A 14,433-nucleotide genomic window follows, 5' to 3' on the forward strand; every position below is an offset into this window, starting at 1 on the left:
GAACCACTTCACCATTTATAACATTGTACTTATGAAGAGATTCTCTCTGACTTACATTTAGACTTGCTGCAGTTTCCAGGAGGTAGTTGTGTGACAAATCCAAGGAATGCCAATATTTCTCAGTTCCCAAAACAATCATAGTAATTTATTTACAGCATGTGGTTTCTACAATAATGGAAACTAGATTTCATAATGGAAACCAGCTCTTGTTAGAAACAGCATAAACACATTTAAAGATCCCTAGGCTGCCAGGCTAGGAGGTACAGAAAGACCAGTCAGACAGTCGGGCAGTAAGTCAACCATATTTAGTGAATCCTTACTGTGTGCAGAACATTGTAGTTAATTAATGACGGTATTTGTTAAGTGCTTACTACGTGCCAGGCCCTGTACTAAGTGCTGGGGTGGATACAAACAAATCAGGTCAAACACAAGTTCCTGTCCCATGTGGGGCTCTTGGTCTCAATCGCCATTCTACTGATGGACATAACTGAGGCCCAGAGAAATGAAGTGACTTGCCCAGGTCACACAGTAGACAAGTGGCAGAGCCAGTATTAGAATCCATGACATTCTGACTCCCAGGGGAAAGTACAATATAACAATGAAACATACACATTCCCTTGCCACGGTGAATTTACAGTCTAGAGGAGGTGAGACAGACATTAATATAAACAAATAAAATTACAGATATGGACAAAATGCTATGGGGTTGGGAGGGGGGATGAACAAAGGGAGCAAATCAGGGCAACACAGAAGGGAGTTGGAGAAGAGGAAAGAAGGGCTTAGTCAGGAAATTTATCTTGGAGGATATGTGCCTTCAATAAGGCTTTGAAAGTGGGAAGAGTTATTGTCTCCCAGAATATGAAGTAAGGGGGTTTTGAGGCCAGAGGCAGGACTTGGGCTGGAGGTTGGTGACAAGATAGAAGAGAGAGAGATTCAGTGAGAAGGTTGACATTAGAGGAGTGAAGTGTGCAGGCTTGGTTGAGGTAGAAGAGTAGTGAGGTAAGTAGGAAGGGGCAAGGAAATTGAGTGCTTTAAATCCGATGGTAAGAGGTTTCTATCTGAAGCAGAGATGGGTGGGCAATTACTGGAGGTTCTCGAGGTGTAGGAAATATGGTCTGAACATTTTTGTTGAAAAATGATCTGGGGAGCAGAGTAACAACATGAAGTATGGACTGAATTGAGGAGGCAGGGAAGTCAGCAAGAAGGCAATCAAGGCAGGATAGGGTAAATGATTGGATTAACACTGTAGCCGTTTGGATGGAGAGGAAAATGCAGATTTTAGCAATGTTGTAAAACAGCGATAGCAGCCATTCTTTGAAGGAAGAAGTAGACTTGATTAATTGTTCTCCCAGTGGATGGGAGTTTTTCAAGGGGGAAATTGGCATAAATCAGCTCCTAAAGGATCATTTCCAAGACTCTTTGACACCTGGACACTACTTTCCCCTTCTCCTCACCTCCAGTTCCCAAATGCCCAATGAGGAAGGGAAGGAGCTCGACATTAGACAGAGATCAAAGTCTGTGGTGGCATCATCAGTGGAGAGGGAATAGCTCAGGAACAAGTTTACTGGCTCTACTGGACCTCAGGAAAAGTTCATATCCATGATTCCTGCTCTTCCAGTATAGCTCCCATTTACTCTGATAGTTATCTCCTACACAAGACAGGAATGATTGACCCTAAGAAGCTGTGGCTGCTAGAAAGTCATTGGAGGAGAACAATGTTTTGAGGGTGGATCACCATTCACCTGCACCCAAGGATGGCATGCCACATGAAACCACCTGATTGTTATATTTTCAGGAGAATGATTGAAACTCAGAAGCCAAAGTATTTATTTCAGGTGAATAAATTCATCTTTAGAAGTAGAGGGAAAATGATGTTAACTTACCTTCATCATCAATAGTATTTGCTGAACTACTGAATGTAAAGCACTGTACTAGATGCTTGGAAGAGAAGTAGCAAGGCCTAGGGGGAAAAGCACAGGCCTGGGAATCAGAGGATCTGGGTTCTAATCCAGAATCCACCACTTGTCTGCTGAGAGACATTGGGCAAGTCGCTTAATTTATCTGTGCCTCAGTTTCCTCATCTATGAAATAGGGATTAAATCCTTCTGTCTCCTACCTAGATCATGAGCCCCATATGCGACAGGGACTAAGTCCTACTTGATAACTATTTCAGCACTTAAAACAGTGCTTGACACATAGTGAGTGCTTAACAAGTACCTTAAAAAGAGAGAGAGAGAGAACAGCTGAAGCAAGCCGTGCTATCACTACCATCCAGGAGCTTTCAATTTAGCAGGCAAAAAAATGGAATTATTTAAAATAGTGGGAGCAGGAGAAATACAGGATGGAAAAAATGTTCAGCCTAACTATAATAAGCTCTGGGCATTGTGTGAAAAAATATTAACTCTCTTTAAAGTCACCAAAATTGCTTATTGTCAATCTGCTATTTTTTCTATTACAAATTTTGGTAAAGATGAAAAATCATCTTCTCTTGCTCTGGGGTATAAAACAGCTTTAGAGGGTGATACACTATAAAGAATATACTTCATGAAAAATTGCCTAATGGGACAGAGGTATTTTTCATTTTCTTGATATTAAGGAGATTCGGAATCCTTTCATTTCTTAAAATTCATTAAGAATTATTTTATTCTGATACTTCAAAATTATAAACATTACTAAAAGAGTCACCTTTTTCCCTTTGTTTTTTATTTGGAAGCAATCCAGAATTGGAAAATCATTCTATATGCAAAAAGGGAAGTGGTTATTCTGACATTCTTGCCAATTTTCCTACCAGGCTTATTGCTAGATCTTGTGCCTTTTAGAAATACACTGAACATAAAAGGGCTCCCAGGAATTTAAGACATCTTGACCTGGATACTGAGATACATAAGGAGGAGTCTTTCAGTTTCTTTTTTGAATCATCATTATATCCATATGGGCCACATCAGATTCTAAGGTATTCTTCTTCTTATTATTATTATTATCAAGTGCAGGGGCTGCTTTAATTGAAATAATAATAATAATAATGTTGGTATTTGTTAAGCACTTACTATGTGCCGAGCACTGTTCTAAGCGCTGGGGTAGACATAGGGGAATCAGGTTGTCCCACATGGGGCTCACAGTCTTAATCCCCATTTTACAGATGAGGGAACTGAGGCACAGAGAAGTTAAGTGACTTGCCCACAGTCACACAGCTGAAATCTGGGCCCTGGGCTGGTTCATCTCATAGGAATTCCTAATACTATAAATTGTAGTATTTATTGAGCACTTACAATGCACCAGGCACTGTTCTAGGCACTAGGAGAGATAGAAAATAATCAAGTTAGATACAGTCCCTGTCCCACATGGGGCTGACAGTCTAATCCCCATTTTACAGATGAGGAAACTGAGGCCCAGAGTAATGAGTCACTTGACCAAGGTCACATAGCAGACAAGTGGTGGAGCCAGGATTAGAACCCATGTCCTCTGATTGCCAGCCCCTTACTCTTTCCACTAGGCTACGCTGTTTCCCCTTCTAAGTTACCTTTGATGATCTCATTTACAGGACCAAAAGCCAGAGTCAGAACAGACATGTAGGGGAACTTCAGCAACTCAGGCCAGGAGACCTTTTGTCTGAAGTGGAGGGGGCAGGGAGAGGGAGAAGGAAGAGGGGAGGGAATAGCAGTCAGAAGTGATGTTTTCTGCCTCTTGCTTTGACCTATTGCACTCTCTTCTGAAAGAGAAATTAGTGGGGGTTAGGGGGTGGGGGATGGGGGATGAGGGAGGATTAGAAGTGGCAGGAGTCCTCCCTCTTCCTCCCAGCCATAGTGACACCCTGCAGCGGGGAGGCACCCCATGAGTAAAGACACAACCACAAGCATGGCTCACCTCTGCTACCAGGAACTTCTGACTCATCTGATTCACAGCCTCTTAAACACCATAGCCACTTTCCCCTTCTCTATTCCCTCTCTATCAGTGACCTCCCCAACCTTAGAATTAACAACATTTTTACTGGAGGCACTGAGAAGAACTAGGAATGGAAACACTGGAGATTCACACCTATTTGTGTTAACCCCTCCCCACCACTGTGGGCTAACTGAGAAGAAGGCAGAGAAGGCTGAGGCAAGATTTTAAAGAAAAGCCCCAAGCTTGCTTGTTTTTTGTTTTTTTTATGTGTGTATGGGTGTTTTGTTTGGTTTTTAATATGGGATTTGTAAAACGCTTACTGTGAGACAGGCACTTCTCTAAGCACTGGGGTAGACACAAGTTAATCAGCTTGGACACAGTCCCTGTCCCATATAAGGCTCATGGTCTTAAGCCCTACTTTACAGACTTGAGGCATAGAAAAGTTAAGTGACTTGCCAAGGTCATACAGCAGCTAAATTATGGAGAAAGGATTAGAATCCAGGTCCTTCTGACTTCCAGGCCTATGCTCTCTCCACTAAGCCATGCTGCTTCTCCTGGGATGAAATCCAGGGCATATGGGCTCATCTTTCATGTTTCTCATTCTCTGTGATTTAAAGGGAAGAACCTTTAAGAACCAGATAGGGAAATATGGATTGCTTTGAGATAGCTTTTTAGGGAAGAATGCCATCTTCATAATGTGCTGAGAAGAGTCTATGTTGGTAAATTCAACAAGATGGGTTGGGATTTGGGCTATCAGTTGAGGACCTTCTTAAGCCAAGGGCCTGAGTTTAGGCCTGTGCATTGATAATAATAGTAATATTAATAATAATTATGGTATTTGTTAAGCCTTTACTATGTGCCTGGCACTGTTCTAAGTGCTGGGGTAGATACAGTGCGATCAGATTGGACACAGTCCCTGCCCCACATAGGGTTCACAGTCTTAATCCCTATATAAGGGAACTGAGGTACTGAGCAGTTAAGTGACCTGACAAAGGTCACACAGCAAAAAAGTGTCAAATCTGCGATTAGAACCCATGACCTTCTGATTCCCAGGCCCGTGCTCTATCTACTAGGCCAAGCTGCTTCTTTATGTTTATCCAGCTACAGCTCTTCTGGTTATTTAGATATTAATTTGAATAAATGCATTCCATTTTCCTTCCTCTAACCTCTTTCTGATGCACCCCCAACTGCAGCCCCATCTCTCACACTGCTTTGAATGTTGTTAAATTAGAAAAACATAAAATGCAGAGCTTCCTTTTCTTTCCCAGCACTTCACCAGACAAACAGCAAGGGGGGGCGGGGGGGCTCTCTTCCTCAAATAGAGAAATGTCACCTGGGCAAGAGCTTTCTTTAGTAATTTGCTATGTCCTGTCTTCCTTTTGTCTCCAGTAATTCCTCAATTTCTCAAGGTTATGGAAAAAAATGTCTAAAAGGGGGACACAACACAGTCAAGATTCAGATGAGTGATTTACAAAATTTCTGTCCAAGTTTCTCACCGCACTTAGTTCTTGGAAGCTCAAGTGAATAGGTATTAGTTTTTTTCCATTCTATGGCACACTCCAGAGTTATAACTTGTTGGATAATTATGTTGCTAACTTCCGTGGAAACAGATTTGCTTCTTCGCCATCCAATTCTCCATCCGTACCAGACTGTACCCCCCACTCCAACCATTTGTCTGCGGTTCCCTCAGGCTGAAGACTCCTGTCCCCACAATCCACCAGACCTCAGCCTCTCCACCTCCAAACATGTACTAAAAATCCCAGTTCTTCACACAGGCTTTCCTCAACTAATTATCAAGACCTCAATTCTGATCAACACTTCAGCTACCTTTGGCACTTATGTATGTATTTATTTATGTCCACCCTCAGCCCTTGTATATTTCTTTGTCTGCCTTTTTTGTTAAAATATATGCCCCTTATGGGATTTCTGTTCCACTTCTGAAGTGATTAATACTGTGTATTGTTCTCAGAAGACACTCAACAAATACCACTGTTATCACGGTATAGCCCCAAACTGTCATGGAGAAAGGCAGTAATGGTATTTATTAAGTCCTTGTTGTATGATCAATCAATTAATTAATCATATTTATTTTATGCAAGTGTCACCCACTGCCCAGAGATGGGTTCATTCTGGAATTGGTGCAGTGAGAGAGGGAGAGAGACCAGGGACCGAAAGGCTTGAGTTTTATACAGAATTTATTCCATAAGGCAAATTGAATAATTTAATTATTTTGGATGCGGAGAGTTGAACCTCCCTTTCGGGAGCAATGTGGTTATTTAATATTAGAGCTTCCCAGTCAGAGGAATATACTTATGTGTTACTTGCATATGACAAAACACACAGGTCCCCCCCAGGAGGAATTCTCTTATGCTTTGCTCACATGTGGTGAGGCAGCTAGCTCCCACCTATGAATGCTTCCCACTTGGGAGAAATCCATTTATGAATTATCCATCCATGGCAAAGTGCCCAATTTTCAGCTCCATGAGTGTTCAGCGGAACACTCTCCCATCCCACGGCTCATCCCATGCTCATCCCAGAGGTGACCAGCAGCCAGCTGCTGTGCGTCTTGATCTGCTGCACAGAAGTCAGAGGCCACAGGTATTTATTACTTGTGCACCTAGGCCATTCCAGCTTCTGGCCTCAGTTTATCCAATCTCTGCCCTTCCCCCTCCTCCATACCTAATTGGATAGGCACGGGGGTGAGGGACACCTTCTGTATTCCCGGCTTGGGCTGTCCATCTAGCGGTTTTGGTTGTGGGGGCGGTATCCCCACACTTCCCAGTTCTGTCTTGCTGGCTTGGGCAGTCATGAGATAGCATTTGACCTTGAGATGGCGGGTACCCAAGATTCACCTTGGGAAGCAGAGCTCTGCACTAACTGCTTGAGAGAGTACAATTTAACAGAAATGGTAGGCACGTTCCCCGTCCACAATGAGGTTACAGTCTACAGGGGGATACAGGCACTGATATAAATGATTAATTGCGACTATGCATTTAAGTGTTCTTGGGGCTGAGGGAGGGGTGAATAAAGGGTGTAAATTCAAGTGCAAGGGCAATACACAAGGGGTGGGAGAAGAGGAAATGACGGTTTATTCAGGAAAGATCTCTTGGGGATGTGGATGTGGTGTTAATGAGGTTTTGAAGGTGGGAAGAGTAATCATCTGGCAGTTATGGAAAGGGAGGATGTTCCAGGCAAGGGGGAGGACAAGTGTGAGATGTTAGCAATGAGCTAGATGAGACCGAGGTACAACAAATAGAATGGCACTTGAGGAGAGAAGTGTAGGGGGTTGAGTTGTAGAAGAAAATCAGGGAGGTAAGGCAGGAGGGGGTAATGGGATTGAGTGTTTTAAAATTTGTGCTAAGGAGTTTCTGTTTGAGACAGTCAGTCAATCATATTTATTGAGTGTTTACCATGTGCAAAGCACTGTACTAAGTGCTTGGGGGAGTACAATATAATGATAAGCAAAAACATTCCCTGCCCGCTATGAGCTTACAGTCTAGCAGGGAATGGACAACCACTGGAGGTTCTTGAGCAGTGGGGAAAGATGAACTGAATTTTTTTCGTAGAAAAATAAGGGCAGTAGAGTAAAGTAGGGACTCAGGTGGGGAGAGACAGAAAACTGATGCAGTAATCAAGGTGGGATGGCAGTGCTGGTGGGAATTGAAGTGAGCAGGAGAACTGGGGTAGGACCTAGGAGAGGGACTGGACACCAACCCCTTTGTAGTCCAGAAACATGTGGGAAGAAATGCCACAGTGAGAAGCCCCACGGTTTAGCACCCTGGTATATTAGTCAATCAATAGCATTTATTGAGCATCTGCTTTGTGCAAAGGCTCATGAGCCTGACAACCCAAACCCAAAGCCAAAGACTTCCACATCTGTCACTGGCTGTGAAAACCTTCATCATGTTATGAGTGTGAGTGTGGGTTGGTGTGAGCACGAGTGGGGAAGCAGTAGTAGTAGTAGTAGAGAAGCAGCGTGGCTTAGTGGAAAGAGTATGGGCTTGGGAGTCAGAGGTCATGGGTTCTAATCCCAGCTCAGCCACTTGGCAGCTGTGTGACTTTGGGTCAGTCACTTAATTTCTCTGTTCTTCAGTTACCTCATCTGTTAAATGGGATTTAAGACTGTGAGCCCCATGTGGGACAACCTGATTACCTTGTATCTACGCGCTTAGAACAGTGCGTGAAACATAGTAAGTGCTTAACAAATATCATCATCATCATCATCATCATCCTCATGAGTGGGGGGGTGGTTGTGAGTGAGTGTGAGTGTGTGTATGTGTGAATGGGTGTGTTCCTGTTCTGCAAGTTTAATGAGGTGGGTGGGTTCACCCATCTCTTTCCTGGGTAGATAAGAAGGCTGTCCACTGTGCTGTTTTGACATTTCCTCTCCAAAGGGCCAGGAGCGGTTGAAGATTCTACCTCTCAGTCTCACAACCTTCCTGAGGCCTGGGCTCAAAAAAAAGCCTTTCTCAATTCCTGAATGCTGAAGACCAGGCTGGCGTCTCCACCTCCGTTTTTTGTCCAAGGGGCCGCTTCTCTGAGCTGTCCATCCATCACCCTACCTGGTCTGGACAAGGAGAGAAGGGAAAGGCTTCACAGACACTGACACACACAGACCCTCAGCCACACATGAAATCAGTCACACATTATATACAAACATGCTTACCTGCAGATCCAGAGTGGGAAGTCTTGGTTGACATCCACTAGGACCAAGTCAGGGTGGCTCAGGTCCTAGCCCAGGTAAATTGAGGTGGTCTCAGAGAGTTCAGTCCCCTACCTCACTCTGGGCTGGCCTGGCTGACAAATGCTGGATGTGAAGAGAGATTCACATGAGTGCAGGTGTTTTGATCACTAATGGAAACTCAGTGCCCAGTACCCAAAACCCAGTTCTCAGCATCTAGCACCCAGCTCCCAGCTGTCCAGGCCTGCAGTACCAGCCAGCAATGCCACCCAGAAATGGAACCAGGATGAGTTCATTACATCCAGAAAAATTTCACACTTGAGTGAAATTCCTACCTTGATGTACGGCCTCATGCAAACCTGATGTGCAACTCTCTGACCTGGCTTTGGAACTAGAAACCCTTTCTTTCCTCATCCAACTCTGGCCTCCACCCAACCCCCACTTTCCCTCCCCTGCCCACCCCACAGATCTTTGAAACTGCAGTTTCCTGTGGCCTCTGGACACCCTCTGTGCCCCTTCAGGCTCGCACCCCTTTGCTGTTTCTGAGTAGGCCCTGCCCCATTAACTAGCCCCCATTAACGAGAAGCAGAGTGACTCAGGGAAAGAGCATGGTCTTGGGAGTCAGAGGACTTGGGTTCTAATCCCGGCTCTGCCACTTGTCTGCTGTGTGACCTTGGGCAAGCCACTTAACTTCTCTGTGCCTCAGTTACCTCATCTGTAAAATGGGAATTAAATTCTGAGCCTCACGTTGGACAAGCTGATTACCTTGTATCTACGCCATTGCTTAGAACAGTGCTTAGCACATAGTGAGCGCTTAACACATACCATAATAATAACTAGCCCCTCCTTGTCACAATCTTCTTTTTATTTACATGTTTCGTCGCCTCCACTTCCTGTAGCCCAATTCTCTTGGGACCTTGAAAGCACTCAGAGGAGACCAGGAGGGGATGGCTGCTATCCCACCCCTGCCTGGTCTGCTTCTGTCCTTGCAGGTTTGATCCCAGGAAATGCAGGCTGCAAGGTGGAGGAAGAGACCATGGTGAGTTGAGCAAAGAGCTGCTCTAGATAGGTTTGATTATTGACCTGAAACTGGCTCAACAGGGTTGGGGATGAGGTGAGAAAGCATATCAGGAGTAGGATAACAGTAGTAGTTAATACGAATGTTGGTATTTGTTAAGCGCTTACTATGTGCCAAGCACCTTTCCAAGTGCTGGGGTAGATACAAGGTCATCACGTTGTCCCATGTGGGGCTCACAATCTTCATCCCCATTTTACAGTTGAGAGAACTGAGGCACAGAGAAGTTAAATGACATTTCCAAGGTCACACAGCTGACAAGCAGAGGAGCCGGGCTTAGAACCCACGACCTCTGACTCCCAAACCCAGGCTCTTTCCATAGTAGTACTAGTAGTAGTAGTAATGATATATATTGAGCATCTACCGAATGCCACGTACTGTGCTAAGCACTTGGGCTGCACCACAAAAGAACAAAATGCATTCTCTGGCCTCAAGGAGCAAACAGAAGGTGGAGAAGGCAAGTGTGGAGATATTCACAAATAGTGGAATCAGAAGCCATTTGAGGATGGGTAGATACATTATTGCAAGAAATGTGGAAGATTTAATGACATTTGCTAGGTGGGCCCAGGAGCATCTTGATGGTGGAGGGGGACTCACATGGAGTGACTGGAAATGAAAGTTTAAAAAAACTCCCACACCCCAAATGCTTGCCAGCCCTGATCACTCCCCATAGCCCATCCAATTCCTCCTCTTCTGCACTTGTGCAGCTGAGTGCTCTTGGCAGAGATCCAAGCACTAGCCCCACTTCTGTTGCTTTGAATCCCCTCTGGTCTGATAAAGGTCTCCCCTCTGTTCTGCTCAGCAACACTTGCACTCTACCCTCAGAGAGCTCCGTGCCCAAAGTCCCCACCAACTATTCCAAACTTGACCAGTCTCTGGTAGCTCCAGTACCCTCTCATCTCCCTCCCAAACCTCTAATCACTCCCAAATTATTGTTTTGGTAAAATAGAAACCATCAGGCACCAACCTCCCAAAATCCCTCTATCACAGCCTCACTACTCTACAACCTTTCCTTATCTTTTTCCCCCCTTCCCAACCATCCCACTCTTGCTCTCAAATATACTCCTGCATGGGGCTTAAAATCATCCCCTCTCACTGCTAAAAACTTTCTTTCCCCTTCTTCTTTTCCCTTACTGCTGGCCTCAACCTCTCTCTCTCTGATGGCTCTCTCTGAGCTCCACTCAGCATTGGCCCAATTATTGTCCAAATTCCTCAAGTGGGTTGAGTTCACTCATGGCTTTCATTCCGCTCCACCAGCACTTTCCTTGGCCCACCTAAATTGTTTTTCACTTTCTTTATTCCCAGAGACAAAATTTCCCAAGGTGACTTGTGGCCTCATAGCTAGGTCCGATGGTCTCTTCTCCATCCTAATCTTCTTGGACCTCTCAGCTGATTTTGATATCAATGGCCACTTCCTTTCCCAGAAAATGATAGCACACCTTAATTTTGCTCTATCTCTCTGACTACTCTTCTCAGATTCTTTTAATGGTTTTGCTTCACTCAATAATTAATAATGACTGTGGTACTTGTTAATCTAATACAATGTGCCAAGCACATTGAAAGACCTCAGGTACATACAAGATTATCAGGTCAGACATAGTTCATTCATTCATTCAATAGTCTTTATTGAGCGCTTACTATGTGCAGAGCACTGTACTAAGCATTTGGAATGTACAAATCGGTAACAGATAGAGACAGTCCCTGCCCTTTGACAGGCTTACAGTCTAATCGGAGGAGACAGACAGACAAAAACAATAGCAATAAATAGAATCAAGGGGATGAACATCTCATTAAAACAATAGCAAATGAATAGAATCAAGATGATGTACATCTCATTAACAAAATAAATAAGGTAATGAAAATACATACAGTTGAGCTGATGAGTACAGTGCTGAGGGGAGGGGAAGGGAGAGGGGGAGGAGCAGAGGGAAAAGGGGGAGAAGAGGGCTTAGCTGAGGGAAGGTGAAGGGGGGAGTAGAGAGGGAGCAGAGGCAAAAGGGGGAGCTCAGTCTTGGAAGGCCTCTTGGAGGAGGTGAGCTCTAAGTAGGGTTTTGAAGAGGGGAAGAGAATTAGTTTGGCGGAGGTGAGGAGGGAGGGCATTCCAGGCCTGCTGGAGGATGTGGCCCAGGGGTCGACGGCGGGATAAGCGAGAATGAGGGACGGTGAGGAGGTGGGCAGCAGAGGAATGGAGCGTGCGGGGTGGGCAGTAGAAAGAGAGGAGGGAGGAGAGGTAGGAGGGGGCAAGGTGATGGAGAGCCTTGAAGTTCACATCCCACAGGGGTCTCCCAGTCTAAGTAAGAGGGACAACAGGTATTGAATCCCCATTTTACAGATGAGAAAACAGAGGCACAAAGTAGTTCAGTGACTTCCCCAATGTCACACAGCAGGCAAGTAGCAGAGCTGGTATTAGAACTCAGGTCCTCTGACTCCCAGGTCCATGCTCGATCCAGTAGTGCACACTCCTACTCTTGCAAGGTTTTTGAAAACAATATTTGTAATGACATACTTTGGAATATTCTGAATTTCATACATAAATATAATTAGCTGAGCTGGGACAGATTTTTAATTTAATTTTCCAGCTCAGCAAACGTGAAATTGTGTTTGATATTCAGAAATGTTGTTTCCTGTGTGATTTTGCTATATCCTGGTTATATAAACATGACTGCTCATGTCCCGTGAACTTTTAGTTTGTGACTTTTCGTTTGTGACTAGAGGCTAGTTTTTTCACTCCCTCTTTGCTCTTCAATAAAAAAAGTCAAACTGAGTTGTTTTTTCTTGTTCAGAATTGCAGAAGCTGTTTCTTCTTCCTTTTTTCTTTTTGTAATGATATTCTTTAAACACTAACTGTGTGTCAACCACTGTTCTAAGTGCTGGGGTAGATAGAAGTTAATCAGTTCGATCATAGTTCCTGTCCCACATGGGGCTCACAGCCTAAGTAGTGGGGGGAATGAGTATTAAATCCTCATTTTATGGTTGAAGAAACTGAGGCACAGAAAAGTTAAGTGACATAAGGGACTTGTAATTCTCCCACACTGAGGTTCCCCTCAGTGCACCAAATTAATATTGTTACTGCTGATCAATCCGTTCCCAGAATCTGGGAAATGAAGAGGTGCAGATACGGAAAGGAATGGAGAGAAAGGGAAGATGTGGGAGTTAGTCAAGAGGTGTCCAGAGGGGTGTTCAGAACTGGAGAGTTGTACCCTCCCCCTTGCTTGGGGATCTCTTCCCTCAGGCACAGACTCCCTGACTCTTCCTCTTGGGCTGCAAACCAGGTCTGCAGGCTGAAGTGATTGAAGAAGATGCTGGCTGTCCAGGTCCTCCAACTGACTGGTTTTCCAGCCCTTCATTGCTCTCCACAAGGAGTGGGGGGGGGTAACATTATGAAAGCAACCTTGGGAATAAGGGAGCCTGCTTTGGTGGAAGCAGGAAATTTCTGGGGAAATGAAGGCTCCAGGAAATGGTGGAAAAGAAGAAATTCTATGGTATTCACAAGTGTTTCAGAACTTATTAAAAGTGTAAGTTTTTGTTCCAAAATAGGAATGAAAGATGTAAATCTGCTCTTGAAAAAGTATATGAAGCACCAAAAAAAGTGCAAAAAATGATCAAAAGGCTACTTTTCCTCACAGCAAATCCTGCAGGAGCTAGGGTAGACACGATGAACAGAAATCTTTGTTCTATATTTGGGGCAAAGGTAAAGAGTTGGTGCCCAGTGAGGGGTGTAAACTGCCCAGGGGGACCTTGAATCCCAGCTCAGTGTGGGGAGCTCAGGAAAACTAGTCATTTGTCCAGATTACAGAGGCCTGGATGGAGCTCTTGGAGCTTACATTGGAGATCATTACTGTCTACAAGAAGTTTCCATTCGATAGGTATAATGAGGAGTGGGAAAGAAATAAATTCACAAACAACTGAAAATGGGAACTTTGCATCAAACAGAAATGCCTTACCATCATCTTTAAAGCACTCAATCTGCTTTTTTCCTTCTTCCTTACCTTGCTGTTTTCCTACTTACAACTTAGCTCACACACTTCACTCATTTAACATCAACTTACTCACTGTACCTCAACCTTGTCTATCTAGCCACTGACCTCTCATCCAAGTCCTCCCTCTTGCCTGGAACTTCCTCCCCCTTTATATATGACACACCACCACATTCCCCACTTTCATAGTTCTACTAAAACCACATTTCCTCCCAGATGCTTTCCCTAACCAAGTCCTCATTTCCCTAATTTGCCCTCCCTTTTGCACTCCTCTTGCACTTGGATCTGTAACCCTTAAGTACATGATATTCACCACACCACCAGTCCCAAGACCCTTATGTACATATCCTTATACTAACCCATTTCCCCTATCTTTAATCTATTGTAATGTCTGCCTCCCTATGTAGACAATAATTTCCTTGTGGACAGGGATCATGACTATCAACTCTATTATTTGATATTCTCCCAAATGCTTAGTACAGTGCTCTGCACACATTAAGTATAATTATGTTACTTTTTAAGTGCTATGTGCTAAGCACTGTACTAAGCTCTGAATTAGATAGAAGATTAATCAGCTGGGACAGTCTCCTCAGCCCACATGGAACTTCACAGTTTGAGTGGGTGGGGGGGCGGGGAGTGGCATGGTCACTGAGAGAAAAATTTCCAGTGTTTCACAGTGTATCACGATTCCAACCCTGCATCATCCAAAAAGACTAACAGAGTGTTGGGCATCATCAAGGAGGAGATAAAAAACAAAATCCAAGACCTACTTTTACCACAGTCTAAAATTATGACTTTCCACCCCTAGAATAGTGTAT

Source organism: Ornithorhynchus anatinus, chromosome 17, assembly GCF_004115215.2.
Source record: "Ornithorhynchus anatinus isolate Pmale09 chromosome 17, mOrnAna1.pri.v4, whole genome shotgun sequence".
Taxonomy (NCBI): domain Eukaryota; kingdom Metazoa; phylum Chordata; class Mammalia; order Monotremata; family Ornithorhynchidae; genus Ornithorhynchus; species Ornithorhynchus anatinus.